Here is a 13,588-nt window from a genome sequence, read left to right as displayed (position 1 = left end):
CTTTTTCCATTGATAGTGTGAGTGTAATCTATTTTACTTCATTTACAATGGGCAAGGCGCGTGGACAGGGACGTGGAACTGGACGTTCTGGTGATGGTGCGTGCAGAGGATGTGGCCATGGCCAAGGTGCAAATGTGGCACAACCAACAGCCACATCTTCTCGCTCCCACTTCTTGACCGAATTACTGGGGAAGCGCACTACAACACCAGTATTATGAACTGATCAGTGTGAACAGGTTATTAATTGGATAGCAGAAAATACTTCCAGTTACCTGGGCACCACCACCTCCGGTCTGTCGTCCACATGGTCAAGTTTTAGTAGCCGTGAATCTCTAACGCTTACTCCTCCTCACCCTGATGCTCCTTCCTCCCACCATGCCGAGTGTCGTCAGACAGCAACTGATCCCACACTTGGACATTTTGAAGAGCTGTTCACTGGTCCATTTCCATATTTGTGCCCCTCACCTTCTCCACTTGAAGTGGTGGAAGAGGAAATCCCATGTAGTGATGCCCAAATATTTGAACATCCACGGCCACAGGAAGTCGACGCTGGTAATTTGTCACAAGAGGTGGATGATACAATTGCCACGAAGTGAGGAGGAGGATTGTGGTGCGCAAGTGGAAGAGGAGGAGGTGGTGGATGATCTACTAACTGACCCAACTTGGCAGGAGGACATGCAGAGTGAGGCCAGCAGCACACAGGGGGAGGGAGGCAGAGTACCCCAACAGGCAGGAAGTAGCCGCACAGAGAAGGCGGACCACAGTCCCCGTAACACCAACACGAGGGACCTTGCCAGTACAACATGTAGGTCTTCCAGAGTCTGGAATTTTTTAAAGACTCTGCTGATAACCCCAAAAAGGCCATTTGTACCATCTGCCATGCCAGCATCAGCAGGGGTGACAAAACTACCAGCCTGACCACCACCAGCATGTTCAGGCACATGGCAGCCATGCACCCGACTTTGTGGGGCGAACCCCAGGGTCCACGACCAGTGTCAGCGGGTGTATACATTGCTTCTTCCGCTGTTGTGCATGTGATAGAACACCCTGTTGTGCATGCAAGGCAATCCCCTGTCCATACTGCATGCAAAGATGCCCCCTACACTCAGTCTTCACTTGTTATGGCAGTTTCTCAAGAAACAGCATCAACGTCCACGTCCCACCGCAGCGTTCAGTTGTCCATATCCCAGAGCTTTGAATGAAAGAGCAAATTCACAGCAAACGCCCCACAGGGCACAGTCCTAAATTCGCACATTTCACGACTGCTTGCATTGTAAATGCTGCCTTTTAGGCTGGTGGAGACAGAATCCTACCGCAACCTTATGGCGGTGGCCGTTTCTCTGTACTCGGTCCCCAGCCGACACTATTTTGCCCGGTGTGCCATCCCCGCACTACTCAAGCACGTGTCCCAAAACATCTGCCGTGCCCTCAACAACGCATTTACTGGGAGAGTCCACCTGACCACCGACACGTGGACAAGTGCTTGTGGCCAGGGACGGTACATCTCCCTGACGGCACACTGGGTAAACATAGTGGAAGTCGGGACCCAGTCGGACCTGGGATGGAACACATCCTCCCCACACCGAGGATTGCGGGCCTTATGTCAATCAGAGTTGCCCCCACAGTGTACAGCTCCTGCGCATCATCATCCTCCTCCTCCTCATGTTCAGCCTCCATCTCAGATATCACCACATCATTTACAAGTAGTGTTGAGCCACCCCCGTAGTGTTTGAGTTCGGTTCGTCGAACACCCGTGTGTTCGCCGAACTGTTCGTCGAACTGTTCGTCGAACACCTTCGAACACCGTTAAAACCAATGGCAGGCAAACAAAAAACACATAGAAACACATAGAAAACACCTTCAAAGGTGTCCAAAAGCTGACAAACTGCTCAAAAGACACAACTAACACATGGAAAAGTGACAAGTACATATAGTCATGCGAAAAGAAAAGAGGTGGAGGAGTAAAAGGAGGGGGAGACACAGATATAGGCATGTCATGCCCTTCTAAAATCCAAAAAGTGAGAAGCCGACACGTTCAGTCCGCTCCTGCCCGTGCCACCTCCGCGTCGCCGGGTTTGTGCCAGAGCCGCAGTGAACCCTGACGGCCAGCCCCCCTCTCCCAATACTGGTGCCTGTCCGCTGGTGGGTCGAGCGAGCCCCCCTGTGGTGGAGGCAGCTCTAAGCTTTTTAATTTAAATTGTCTCTCTAATTTGAATGAATACACTTTAAATCCATTTACAAGGATCTTTGGAGGGCAAGTCTCATGCCAGCAGCCGCGTAATTCCAGCTCCAGTAGCGTCCACTAAAGCTGCTGCAGTTAAAAAGCTTTTATAAGGATCGAGCTCGGCTGTCCACCGCAAGGCATCCTACTGCCAGTCCCAGCCCCTATGCCTTGGGGTGCCTCCTGATGCTCTTCACTGAGTATCCCGTGGTCCCGAAGCATTTCCTTTGAAAAAATTAAGTGTCCAAACTACAGGTGGTGTAGCTTGCTTAACAGCCGGGATAATCCGCTGACTAGCAGACACTGCTACTAGGCACAAAGTATTTCCTGGGCTAGATGCAGTTAAAAATTTGTAATTAGATACTCTCGTTGGATGCTGAGAAAGCATTCCATAGAGTCTCCTGGCACGCCATATATGATTCTCTTAAAAAGCTTGGGGTAGGGGTCTAGGGGACCCTTTTATAGCCAAAATCACGGCCCTGTATCGCAATGCGTCACCTAGGCTGAAGATAAATGGAACTGTAGCACCCTGAGGGCTCGGTTGCTACAGAGGTATTGCACCTCACCCAGAGGTGTGATATCTCACTCTCAGGTAAGGATGTAGTGTGGATCAGGACCCGACACCTGCATGCATTACACCACATTGCCGTGGGGCAGGGCGACCAATATGCCCCTGAGATGGGCACGACAGTCCCTGTCCCTGGCTGGAGTGGGGGGAGGGAACACTGAGGAAGGGGAACCCTGTAGTGCAGGAGCAGGGAGGAAGCAGTTCCTGGGTGCATTGAGAAGGGAGTATAAATGGTGGGCACCATCTTAGTTCAGTGCAGAGAAGTCTGAGCAGAAGTGGCAGGGAGCAGGGGCTCTGCATGAGCTCTGCTCCGGAGGCGGGCCTAGTAACAGAGGCCCAGGCCTGGAAGAGGGAGAAGGAAGGAAGAGGAGCGGAGAAGGCTCCAGGAACGAGGAATGAAGGGATCCCAGGGGTGCGGACTGGCGAGTCGCCACCGCACGCCCGAATCCACCTGCGTGGAGGGGTCAGGCCAAAGGGGGAGACCGGTCCCCGAAACTAGTGGAGGCAGGAAACGACCCTCAGCTAGAAACAGGAGGCACCACATAGGGTCAGGGAAACTGGCGCCAAGTTTACCAAGAGGAGGCCCGAGGCAGCCGGACAGAAGGGTTGGTAAGAAAGGCCAGACAAAGGACACACAAAGGGGGTCCTGTGAAGCGTTCCAAAGTTATCTGGGAGTTGTCTGAGCCCCTCACCTGGTGAGCACAGTACGACGTGGGCAGCCGTTACCTGCAGACGTGGTCTGGATAATAAGAACTGTGAGTAAAGGCCCTGGACTGCATCACTGACTCCGTGTCGTTACTGCTGCTGCCCTGCACCATCACCCCCATCCTCCGCATACACTGCCCTGAGGCTATATTCCTCCCGTGGGGAGTTATGCTACGCTCTGCTGCACCCACAACACCAGCCTCAGCGGTCTGCCCTGGAGCGGCGGTTCACTCTGACCGCAATCCATGGGTGGCGTATTCGGACATTTAAACATCAAAACCACATAAAAAGTTCCGCCACTGGTTTGACCGCCCTGAGACATGGAACCGGGTCGCCGCCATGGAGACTACAACCACCAGCATCCACCAAAAAGGGTCCGGCTCCGGGTGTCCCAAGGCCCAGGGGGCGCGTCAGAACATTTTCATCACCTTTCACAATCACCAATGGGACAAGGCAGGGATGTTCTCTGTCCCCTCTCTTATACATCCTAGTGACGGAGCACCTGCTCTCATCAATTCGCCATAACCCCAATATTAGGTGGATTGAGGTGGGAGGCACCGAGTACAAGTGCTCTCTATTTGCTGATGATGTCCTAGTATATATCACTCAATCACAAATATCCATCCATGCTGTTATGGCTGAAATAGATCACTTTGTTACATGGTCAAATTTTAAAATCAATGCAGCGAAGTCTGAGGCCCTCGATGTCTCCCTCCCCAAATCCATATAGGATTCCATCCAGTCCAACTTTCCCTTTGCCTGGCCCTCACAGGGTATCAAATACTTAGGAATTCCTATTCATAGAGACCTCTCCCATCTATGTTATCTTAATTTTGGGCCCTTTATTGAACAACTCCATACAGACCACGGTTGGCAAGTTAGAACTGTAAGATTCACTACGTGAACCACTGGTGTTTTGTGGAAAAGCACATGTACACTGTGTTCCAAATTATTATGCAAAAAGTGTTTAGGAGTGATAAGGGAAGAATTTGTTTGTTTGTCAGTTAAACTCATTGATGGTGATGTGTGTCAGGGCTCTTTATATCACTGTAAGCAATTGCAGACACCTGTGCTAATTAGTTTGGCAGGTGTGTCCAATGAAAGGCAAGACTACTTAAGAAGGCTGTCTCACATTATTAAGCAGCCTACATTTTCTGCCAAAATGGGAAAGAAAAAGGATGTGTCGGCTGCTGAGAAGCAACAAATTGTGGAGTGTTTAGGTCAAGGCATGACTACAATCAACATTGTGCGATGATCAGGATGAAGTGTCTTGGCAATCAAGAAGTATGTAGCTGATTCACAGTACACACGTGTGCGTGCTGATAAGGGCAAATTGAGGACTCTTTCCTACAGGCAATTACATCAGGTTGAAAGAGCAGCGGCAAAAAAGCCTTGTCATAGCAGCAGACAAGTTTTTGAAGCTGCTGGTGCCTCCAACGTCCCCCGAACAACAAGATGCAGGGTCCTTCAGAGGTTTGCAGCTGTGCATACGCCATCCTGTCGACCTCCTCTATCCACTTCACACAAGCAGAAAAGGCTCCAGTAGGCCAAACATTACATGAAGACTGATTTCAAAACTGTTTTGTTCACGGATGAGTGCCGTGCAGCGCTCGATGGTCCAGATGTATGGAGTGGAGGATGGCTGGTTGATGGACACCCCACGCAAACACGGCTACAGCGCCAACAAGGAGGAGGTGGAGTAATGTTTTGGGCTGGAATCATGGGGAGAGAGATTGTCGGCCCCTTTAGGATCCCTGAAGGCGCTAAAGATGAACTCCATAATGTATGTGGATTTTCTCAAACAGCACTTCCTGCCATGGTTCAAGAAGAAGAACCGTGTATTTCACAGCAAGATCATTTTTTTGCATGATAATGCACCATCTCATGCTGCACATAAAACATCTGCATCTCTGGCTGATATGGGCATAAAAGGGGACAAACTTATGGTGTGACCCCCATGCTCCCCTGACCTCTACCCCATTCAGAACCTTTGGAGCATCATTAAAAGGAGTGTCTATGATGGCGGGAGGCAGTTCACATCTAAGCAACAGCTCTGGGAGGGTATTCTGTTCTCATGCAAAACAATTGAAGCAGAAACCATCCAAAACCTGACAAATTCAATGGACGAGAGAGTTCAGAAGCTCCTTTCGAACAAGGGGTCCTATGTGAAAATGTAACATCACCTAGAATAAAGTTTTGAGTTGAAAACTGTTTGATTTCAGTTTCTAACAACCTGCTAATGCTTATAATTTCAAAAATGACCATTTTTTTGGTCTTTATTAAAATGAAAAGGTTGATCGAAAAGTTTGGGGGATCTAAGAGTGTGGCAACCCAGTAGTTATGATTACTTTGAATTCTGACAATATGAGGGTCATGCTGCAGGTAGTGCAGCAAGAAGGCACTTATGTGTCTTGCGCATCTCGGAGCCCCAAAATTATTTTCCGGGCTAGATGCAGCTAAAAATTATTATTAATTTTAAATCTGGTGAAGCTTTAGTATAGATGGCCTAATAGGATCAGTGCTGCACACTGCTACAAAGCCCAAATTATTTTCCAGTCAAGATACAGATAAACATGATTAGTAATTTTAAATCTGGTGGAGCTTATTATAGATGGCCTAATAGAATCAGTGCTGCACACTGCTACAAAGCCCAAATTATTTTCCAGCCAAGATACAGATAAACATGATTAGTAATTTGAAAGCTTAAAACGGTTGGTAGGGTGATTTTAACCAATCATCAAGCTTTTACTCTCCCCAGGATGACACAGGGGTAGAAAAGTCGTTTCGGATCCATGATTTGTTCATCTTTATGAACGTGAGTCTGTCTACATTATTAGTGGAGAGCCGTGTGCGCTTATCTGTCAGCACACCACCAGCAGCGCTGAACACACGTTCAGACAGAACGTTGGCTGCGGGGCATGACAAGATCTCCAAGGCGTAAGTGGCTAGCTCCGGCCATTTATCCAGATTGGAAGCCCAAAAAGAGCAAGGTTCCAGTGACACAGTCATGGCTTCAATGTTTACTTGGAAATACTCCTGTACCATCGTCTCTAGGCGTTGACTATGTGTCAGACTTCTTGTCTCCTGTGGCCTTGCAAAGGATGGGCTAAAAAAGTGGTGAAATGATTCCGCAAAATTGATGTTACCAGCAGATACTGTGGTACTGTTACGGTTTGAGTGCTGAACACTTGACGGTCCCACGGTTGGCAAGTTGGAACTGTGAGATTCACTACGTGCACCACTGGTATTTTGTGGAAAAGCACATGTAAGATTCTGCAACAGTCTCTGCTGATACTCCTGCATGCGTGCATCCCTTTCTATGGCAGGAATAATTTCTGCAAATTTACTTTTGTACCGGGGATCTAACAGTGTGGCAACCCAGTAGTCAGGATTATTTCTAATTCTCACAATTCGAGGGTCATGTTGCAGGTAGTGCAGCAAGAAGGCACTCATGTGTGTTGCGCATCCAGGAGCACCAAGTCCCTGTTGTGTTGGTGGCGAGGTAATAATCATGCTTCCTTCCTCTGTCCTCTCCCCCCAACCTCGCACAACAGAAATGTGATCAAGGTCTCCCTCATCTGATTAGTCTTCCATCAGTTCATCCTCCACTTCTTCCTGGGCTCCTGCACCTTCCTCACTAGTTTGGCTGCTACCATGCGCCCTGGTAAAACCATCTCCCCCACCCTCACATGCCTGCCGCCTTGGTGCTGCCGACCGTCTAGACCTTGCAGATGTTAGCCCTTCCGCATACAACTCCTCCTCCTCTACTTCCTCCACCTCCTCTTGTGCCACCACCTGACTCCGAATTCTGTTTAACATGTGCTCCAGCATGTAAATCACCGGAATAGTTATGCTGATAATGGCATCGTCAGCACTAAACATCTTCGTCGCCATTTCAAAACTGTGCAGAAGGGTGCATAGGTCCCTGATCTGAAACCACTCCTCCAGCGTGATTTGCCCCACCTCTGGATCTCGTTGGCCCAGGCTATACGTCAGAACGTATTGCACCAGGGCTTGTCGATGCTGCCACAGTCGCTGCAACATGTGCAGAGTTGAATTCCACCGGGTAGGCACATCGCATTTTAGCCGGTGAAGTGGCAGGCCCAACGACTTCTGTAGAGATGTAAGTCGCTGAGCTGCGGGATGCGAACGGCGGAAGTGAGCACACAGCGACCGTGCCCTCTGCAGAAGGCCATCTAGTCTGGGATAGTGGGCTAAAAATTGCTGGACAACCAGGTTCAACACGTGAACCATACAAGGCACGTGTGTGACATTGCCCCGGCGAAGGGCCGCACCCACGTTTGCAGCATTGTCGCACACGGCCTTCCCTGTTTTCAGGTCCAGTGGAGACAACCATTCATGAAATTGGTTCTCCAGAGCTGACCACAACTCCTCAGCTGTGTGACTCACATTTCCCAGACATTTCAATGTAAAAACCGCCTAATGACGTTGAGCCCTACTGCCAGCATAGTAAGGAGGTGTGCAGGATCCCTTCTGCGCAATTAGAAAGCTTGTGGCATGACCAGACAGGCTTTGGGTGCAGGTGGAAGACCGAGAGGAGGTTGAGGAGGCAGAAGCAGTGGAGGAACTTTGACATAAAGAGGATTGACGCACAACTCGTGGGGACGGCAAGACTTGGACAGCAGCCCCTTGTCCTGCTGTCACCATAGTTACCCAGTGCCCAGTCAGCGACATGTAACGCCCCTGTCCATGCCTACTCGTCCAAGTGTCTGTGGTGAAATGCACCCTGTCACACACAGAGTTTCTCAAAGAAGCGGTGATGTTGTGTGCGACATGCTGGTGGAGCGCAGGCACACCTTTCTTTGAGAAGTAGTGCCGACTGGGCATCTGGTACTGGGGCACTGCGACGGACATAAGGTCTCAAAAATCCTCTGTGTCCACCAGGCGGAAAGGCAGCATTTCTGTAGCCAAGAGCTTGCAGATGGTGAAATTCAACCTCTTAGCTTTCTCATGGCTAGGAGGAAATGGTTTTTTACTTGTCCACATCTGAGGGACCGAGGGCTGGCTATTGTGCTTAGACGGGGTTGATAAGGGTGTCCCCGGCAAACTGCCGGTCTGTGAGGAAGATGCAGGTGGACATGTTAGGTGTCCTAGATCCAAAGGTGGTGCTATCGATGTCGGACAGCGCTCAACACCAGCTGGTGTTACCACCTCCAAAGAAAATGATGACCTGCCAATCACGCTGGCTGTTGCGGGTAAAGAGGTGGCAGGTCTGCGCCCCAAAACAGGTGTGACTGCTGTCCCCCCAGTCACAGAGGATGAAGAGGGCGCGGATGCACAAGATATGTCAGACGGTGGTTGGTCCGGCCGGCTAGGCCGCATTGTAGCACAGTGAGCTTCCCACTGCAACTTATGCTTCATGTCCATGTGCCGGTTCATGCATGAAGTACTCAAACTATGTATTTTTTGGCCTCTACTTAGCTTTTGCTGACAAATGTTACAGATAACACGAGTTGGGTCATCTTTATCGATCTGAAAAAATGCCCAGGCTATGCAAGGCTTAGCACCCATGCGACCTGAAGAGCCACCACGACTTGTGGTGAGAGGCAGAGTTGTGTTTGAGGATGCAGTTGTTGACGTGCTTCCAGTACTACGTCTCTGTCCAGGAAGGCGCAACCTGACCTCGTCGTCACTAGCATCTTCCTCCACCTCCTCTGCTGACCTCATCTCTTGGCTGACTGTGGGTTGACAGTAAGTGGGATCTCCAACCTCATCATCATCACCCTGTGCGTTATCACACCCGTCTTCCTCAGAGCCAACCTGTTCCTGCCCTGACAAAAAACTAAAGTTGTCGCTCCAATCAGGTATTTGAGTCTTATCATCGTCTTCCTCATTGTCTCCACCAACAGGAGTTACAGTTTGGGAATGAGGGTCTACATTATGGTCAGAACTTCTGCGTCTGGTCCTGGATCCGACTCATAAAGATTCTGGGCATCAGTGCAGATCATTTCCTCGTCTGGATTCACAGAAGCGCTGGAGTCGACCTCTGATTCCCAGGCTATAGTATGAGTAAACAGCTCTGCAGACTCAACCATCTGTTCTACCTCATACTCAGACGGGCAGCTGGAGATTTGGGAGCTGTGAGGAAGCAAGTGCGATTGGGGTGACACCTTTGAGGACAGGAGTATTTGTGATGTTGAAGTTGATGTGGAGGAGAGCCCACTTAAAGGAGCACTTGATATCCGTTGAAGCACCTGCTGTTTTTGTGCCTCATCTGGAATTTGTAGCTATTGGCGTGGCCGTAAGAAAGGGATCTTATCACATTGTCCGCTAAAAGAAATAGACATTTTAGTTTGGCTGGAAGATGGTCTTTCTTCTGCAGATGTTACTGTTGCTTTAACACCTACCCCATGGACACAACCTTTTTTCCCCTTCCCAACACGCCTATTCCCCTTTCCACCAGCAGCAGGCCTTTTTCCACTCATTTTGGTGGTTAACTAATTCACAACTCTGGAGTTGTTTGCACAAAAAAACAATGGATGGGAACCGAGCAGAGCTGAGTGGCCAAACTGTGGTATTAGGCCAAAACTATTGGCTGGGTTAGATGCAGAAAAAAATTATATTCAATTTGCAACCTGATGGAGGTCAGTATAGATGGACTAATAGAACAAGTCCCACACACAGCTAGAAGCCCAAATATTTTTTCAGAGGTAGATGCAGAAAATTTTTTTATTCAGTTTGCAACCTGATGGAGGTCTGTATAGATGGATTAATAGAACAAGTCCCACACACAGCTACAAGCCCAATATTTTTTCAGAGGTAGATGCAGAAAAAAAATATATTCAGTTTGCAACCTGATGGAGGTCAGTATAGATGGACTAATAGAGAAAGTCCCACACACTGCTAGAAGGCCAAATATTTTTTCAGAGCTAGATGCAGACAAAAAAATATTTTGAATTTGCAACCTGATGGAGGTCAGTATAGGTGGAATAATAGAACAAGTCCCACACACTGCTAGAAGGCCAAATATTTTTTCAGAGCTAGATGCAGAAAAAAATTATATTCAGTTTGCAACCTGATGGAGGTCTGTATAGATGGATTAATAGAACAAGTCCCACACACAGCTAGAAGGCCAAATATTTTTTCAGAGGTAGATGCAGATAAAAATTATTTTTAATTTGCAACCTGATGGAGGTCAGTATAGATGGACTAATAGAGAAAGTACCACACACTGCTAGAAGGCCAAATATTTTTTCAGAGCTAGATGCAGATAAAAATTATATTCAATTTGCAACCTGATGGAGGTCAGTATAGATGGACTAATAGAACAAGTCCCACACACAGCTAGAAGCCCAAATATTTTTTCAGAGGTACTGTAGATGCAGATAAAAATTATTTTTAATTTGCAACCTGATGGAGGTCAGTATAGATGGACTAATACAACAAGTCCCACACACAGCTAGAAGCCCAATATTTTTTCAGAGGTAGATGCAGAAAAAAATATATTCAGTTTGCAACCTGATGGAGGTCAGTATAGATGGAGTAATAGAACAAGTCCCACACACAGCTAGAAGCCCAAATATTTTTTCAGAGGTAGATGCAGATAAAAATTATTTTTAATTTGCAACCTGATGGAGGTCAGTATAGATGGACTAATAGAGAAAGTCCCACACACTGCTAGAAGGCCAAATATTTTTTCAGAGCTAGATGCAGAAAAAAATTATATTCAATTTGTAACCTGATGGAGGTCAGTATAGATGGACTAATAGAGAAAGTCCCACACACTGCTAGAAGGCCAAATATTTTTTCAGAAGTACTGTAGATGCAGATAAAAATTATTTTTAATTTGCAACCTGATGGAGGTCAGTATAGATGGACTAATAGAGAAAGTCCCACACACTGCTAGAAGGCCAAATATTTTTTCAGAGGTAGATGCAGAAAAAAAATATATTCAGTTTGCAACCTGATGGAGGTCAGTATAGATGGACTAATAGAGAAAGTCCCACACACTGCTAGAAGGCCAAATATTTTTTCAGAGCTAGATGCAGACAAAAAATTATTTTGAATTTGCAACCTGCTGGAGGTCAGTATAGGTGGACTAATAGAACAAGTCCCACACACTGCTAGAAGGCCAAATATTTTTTCAGAGGTAGATGCAGAAAAAAAATATATTCAGTTTGCAACCTGATGGAGGTCAGTATAGATGGACTAATAGAGAAAGTCCCACACACTGCTAGAAGGCCACATATTTTTTCAGAGGTAGATGCAGAAAAAAATATATTCAGTTTGCAACCTGATGGAGGTCAGTATAGATGGTTTAATAGAACAAGTCCCACACACAGCTAGAAGCCCAATATTTTTTCAGAGGTAGATGCAGAAAAAAATATATTCAGTTTGCAACCTGATGGAGGTCAGTATAGATGGACTAATACAACAAGTCCCACACACAGCTAGAAGCCCAATATTTTTTCAGAGGTAGATGCAGAAAAAAATATATTCAGTTTGCAACCTGATGGAGGTCTGTATAGATGGATTAATAGAACAAGTCCCACACACAGCTAGAAGCCCAATATTTTTTCAGAGGTAGATGCAGAAAAAAATATATTCAGTTTGCAACCTGATGGAGGTCAGTATAGATGAACTAATACAACAAGTCCCACACACAGCTAGAAGCCCAATATTTTTTCAGAGCTAGATGCAGAAAAAAATTATATTCAATTTGCAACCTGATGGAGGTCAGTATAGATGGACTAATAGAATGATGCTATGCCCAAAAGATTTTACTTCACTAGGTGCAGTAAAAAAATTGGTATTCTATACACAGGTGGTATATCTTGCAACACAGATAGGCTACTCCACTGACTAACACACTCTGCAATAGGCCAAAAAGGATTAGCTTTGCTAGATTCAGCCAAATGCTGTGAAAAAAACTTGCACAGCACTGGCACAGACCTGCCTGGCAAAAACTGATAGGAACTGATGTAACCTAGTCCTGAAAAGGACTCCAATTACAATTAGTCTTTACTCCCACAATCTATCTATTTAAGAGCACAGACCTGCCTGGTAAAAGTCGTAGGAAATGCTGTAACCTAGTCCTTAAAAGGACTGCAATCACAACTATTCCCTACTCCCAAGCTATCTGTAGATTTGTGCGAATATTGGCTTGAAATTAACAAGGTATAGCGCACACAGCAACAGCGGTGCCGTCTAACACGCAGCTGCAGCAGTGAGAAAATGGTGGCGACGGGGAAAATGGCTTGGTCTTATAGGGCAAGGACATGTGACATACACTGCCAATGACACATGCCCTTGCTTGTGTGAAAAAAAGCACTTCGCTCAGTGTGTGCGCTGCTGATAAGCTGACAGATTGCACCTCCCCACTGTAAATGCGGGAAAGAGAAAAAAAAAATGGAGATCTTCATTGTTCCTGCAGAGATCCATCCCCTGCCCCTCCCCCCACCCCGCTGTACACTCAAACTGCGTATTAACATTAATTTTCATCATTACTGAGAAAAAATCCAGTTATGATTTTGGTGCACGAACAGTTATCGAACATAACCTCGAACAGCCGAATTTTTCTCAAATTGTTTGTGTTCGCCGAACGGCTCGAACACCGCCCAAAACAGCTCGAATTTGAGATTGGCGAACAGTTCGAGTAGAACAACGCTCATCTCTAGTTACAAGTTGGAAGCACTGCAGTACTGCCTCAGCCAAGCGTCACCAGGCTGTGCTGAAACTCATAAGCTTAGGTGATAAACCTCACACTGCTTGTGAGTTGTGGACAGCTGTGAAAGAGCAGGCAGAAATGTGGCTGAGACCGCTGAACCTACATCCAGGCATGGACGTGTGTGACAATGGCTATAACCTGGTGGCGGCTCTGAGGCGAGGCGAGATCACACACGTACCATGCCTGGCTCATGTGCTTAACCTTGTAGCTCAGCGGTTTCTTAAATCGTACCCCGAGTTGCCAGATCTGCTCGTCAAAGTACGCCGCCTGTCAGATCATTTTCGCAAGTCGGTTACAGCTTCCGCCGCCCTTGCTGTGTTGCAGCAGCGTTTGCAGCTTCCGACACACCGACTGGTGTGTGATGTCCCCACACGTTAGAACTCTACCCTCCACATGTTGCAAAGGA

This window comes from Phyllobates terribilis, unplaced genomic scaffold, assembly GCF_046119375.1.
Source record: "Phyllobates terribilis strain yellow unplaced genomic scaffold, ASM4611937v1 Scaffold_3__8_contigs__length_932513732, whole genome shotgun sequence".
Lineage (NCBI taxonomy): Eukaryota > Metazoa > Chordata > Amphibia > Anura > Dendrobatidae > Phyllobates > Phyllobates terribilis.
Note: the sequence above shows the minus strand (reverse complement) of the source record.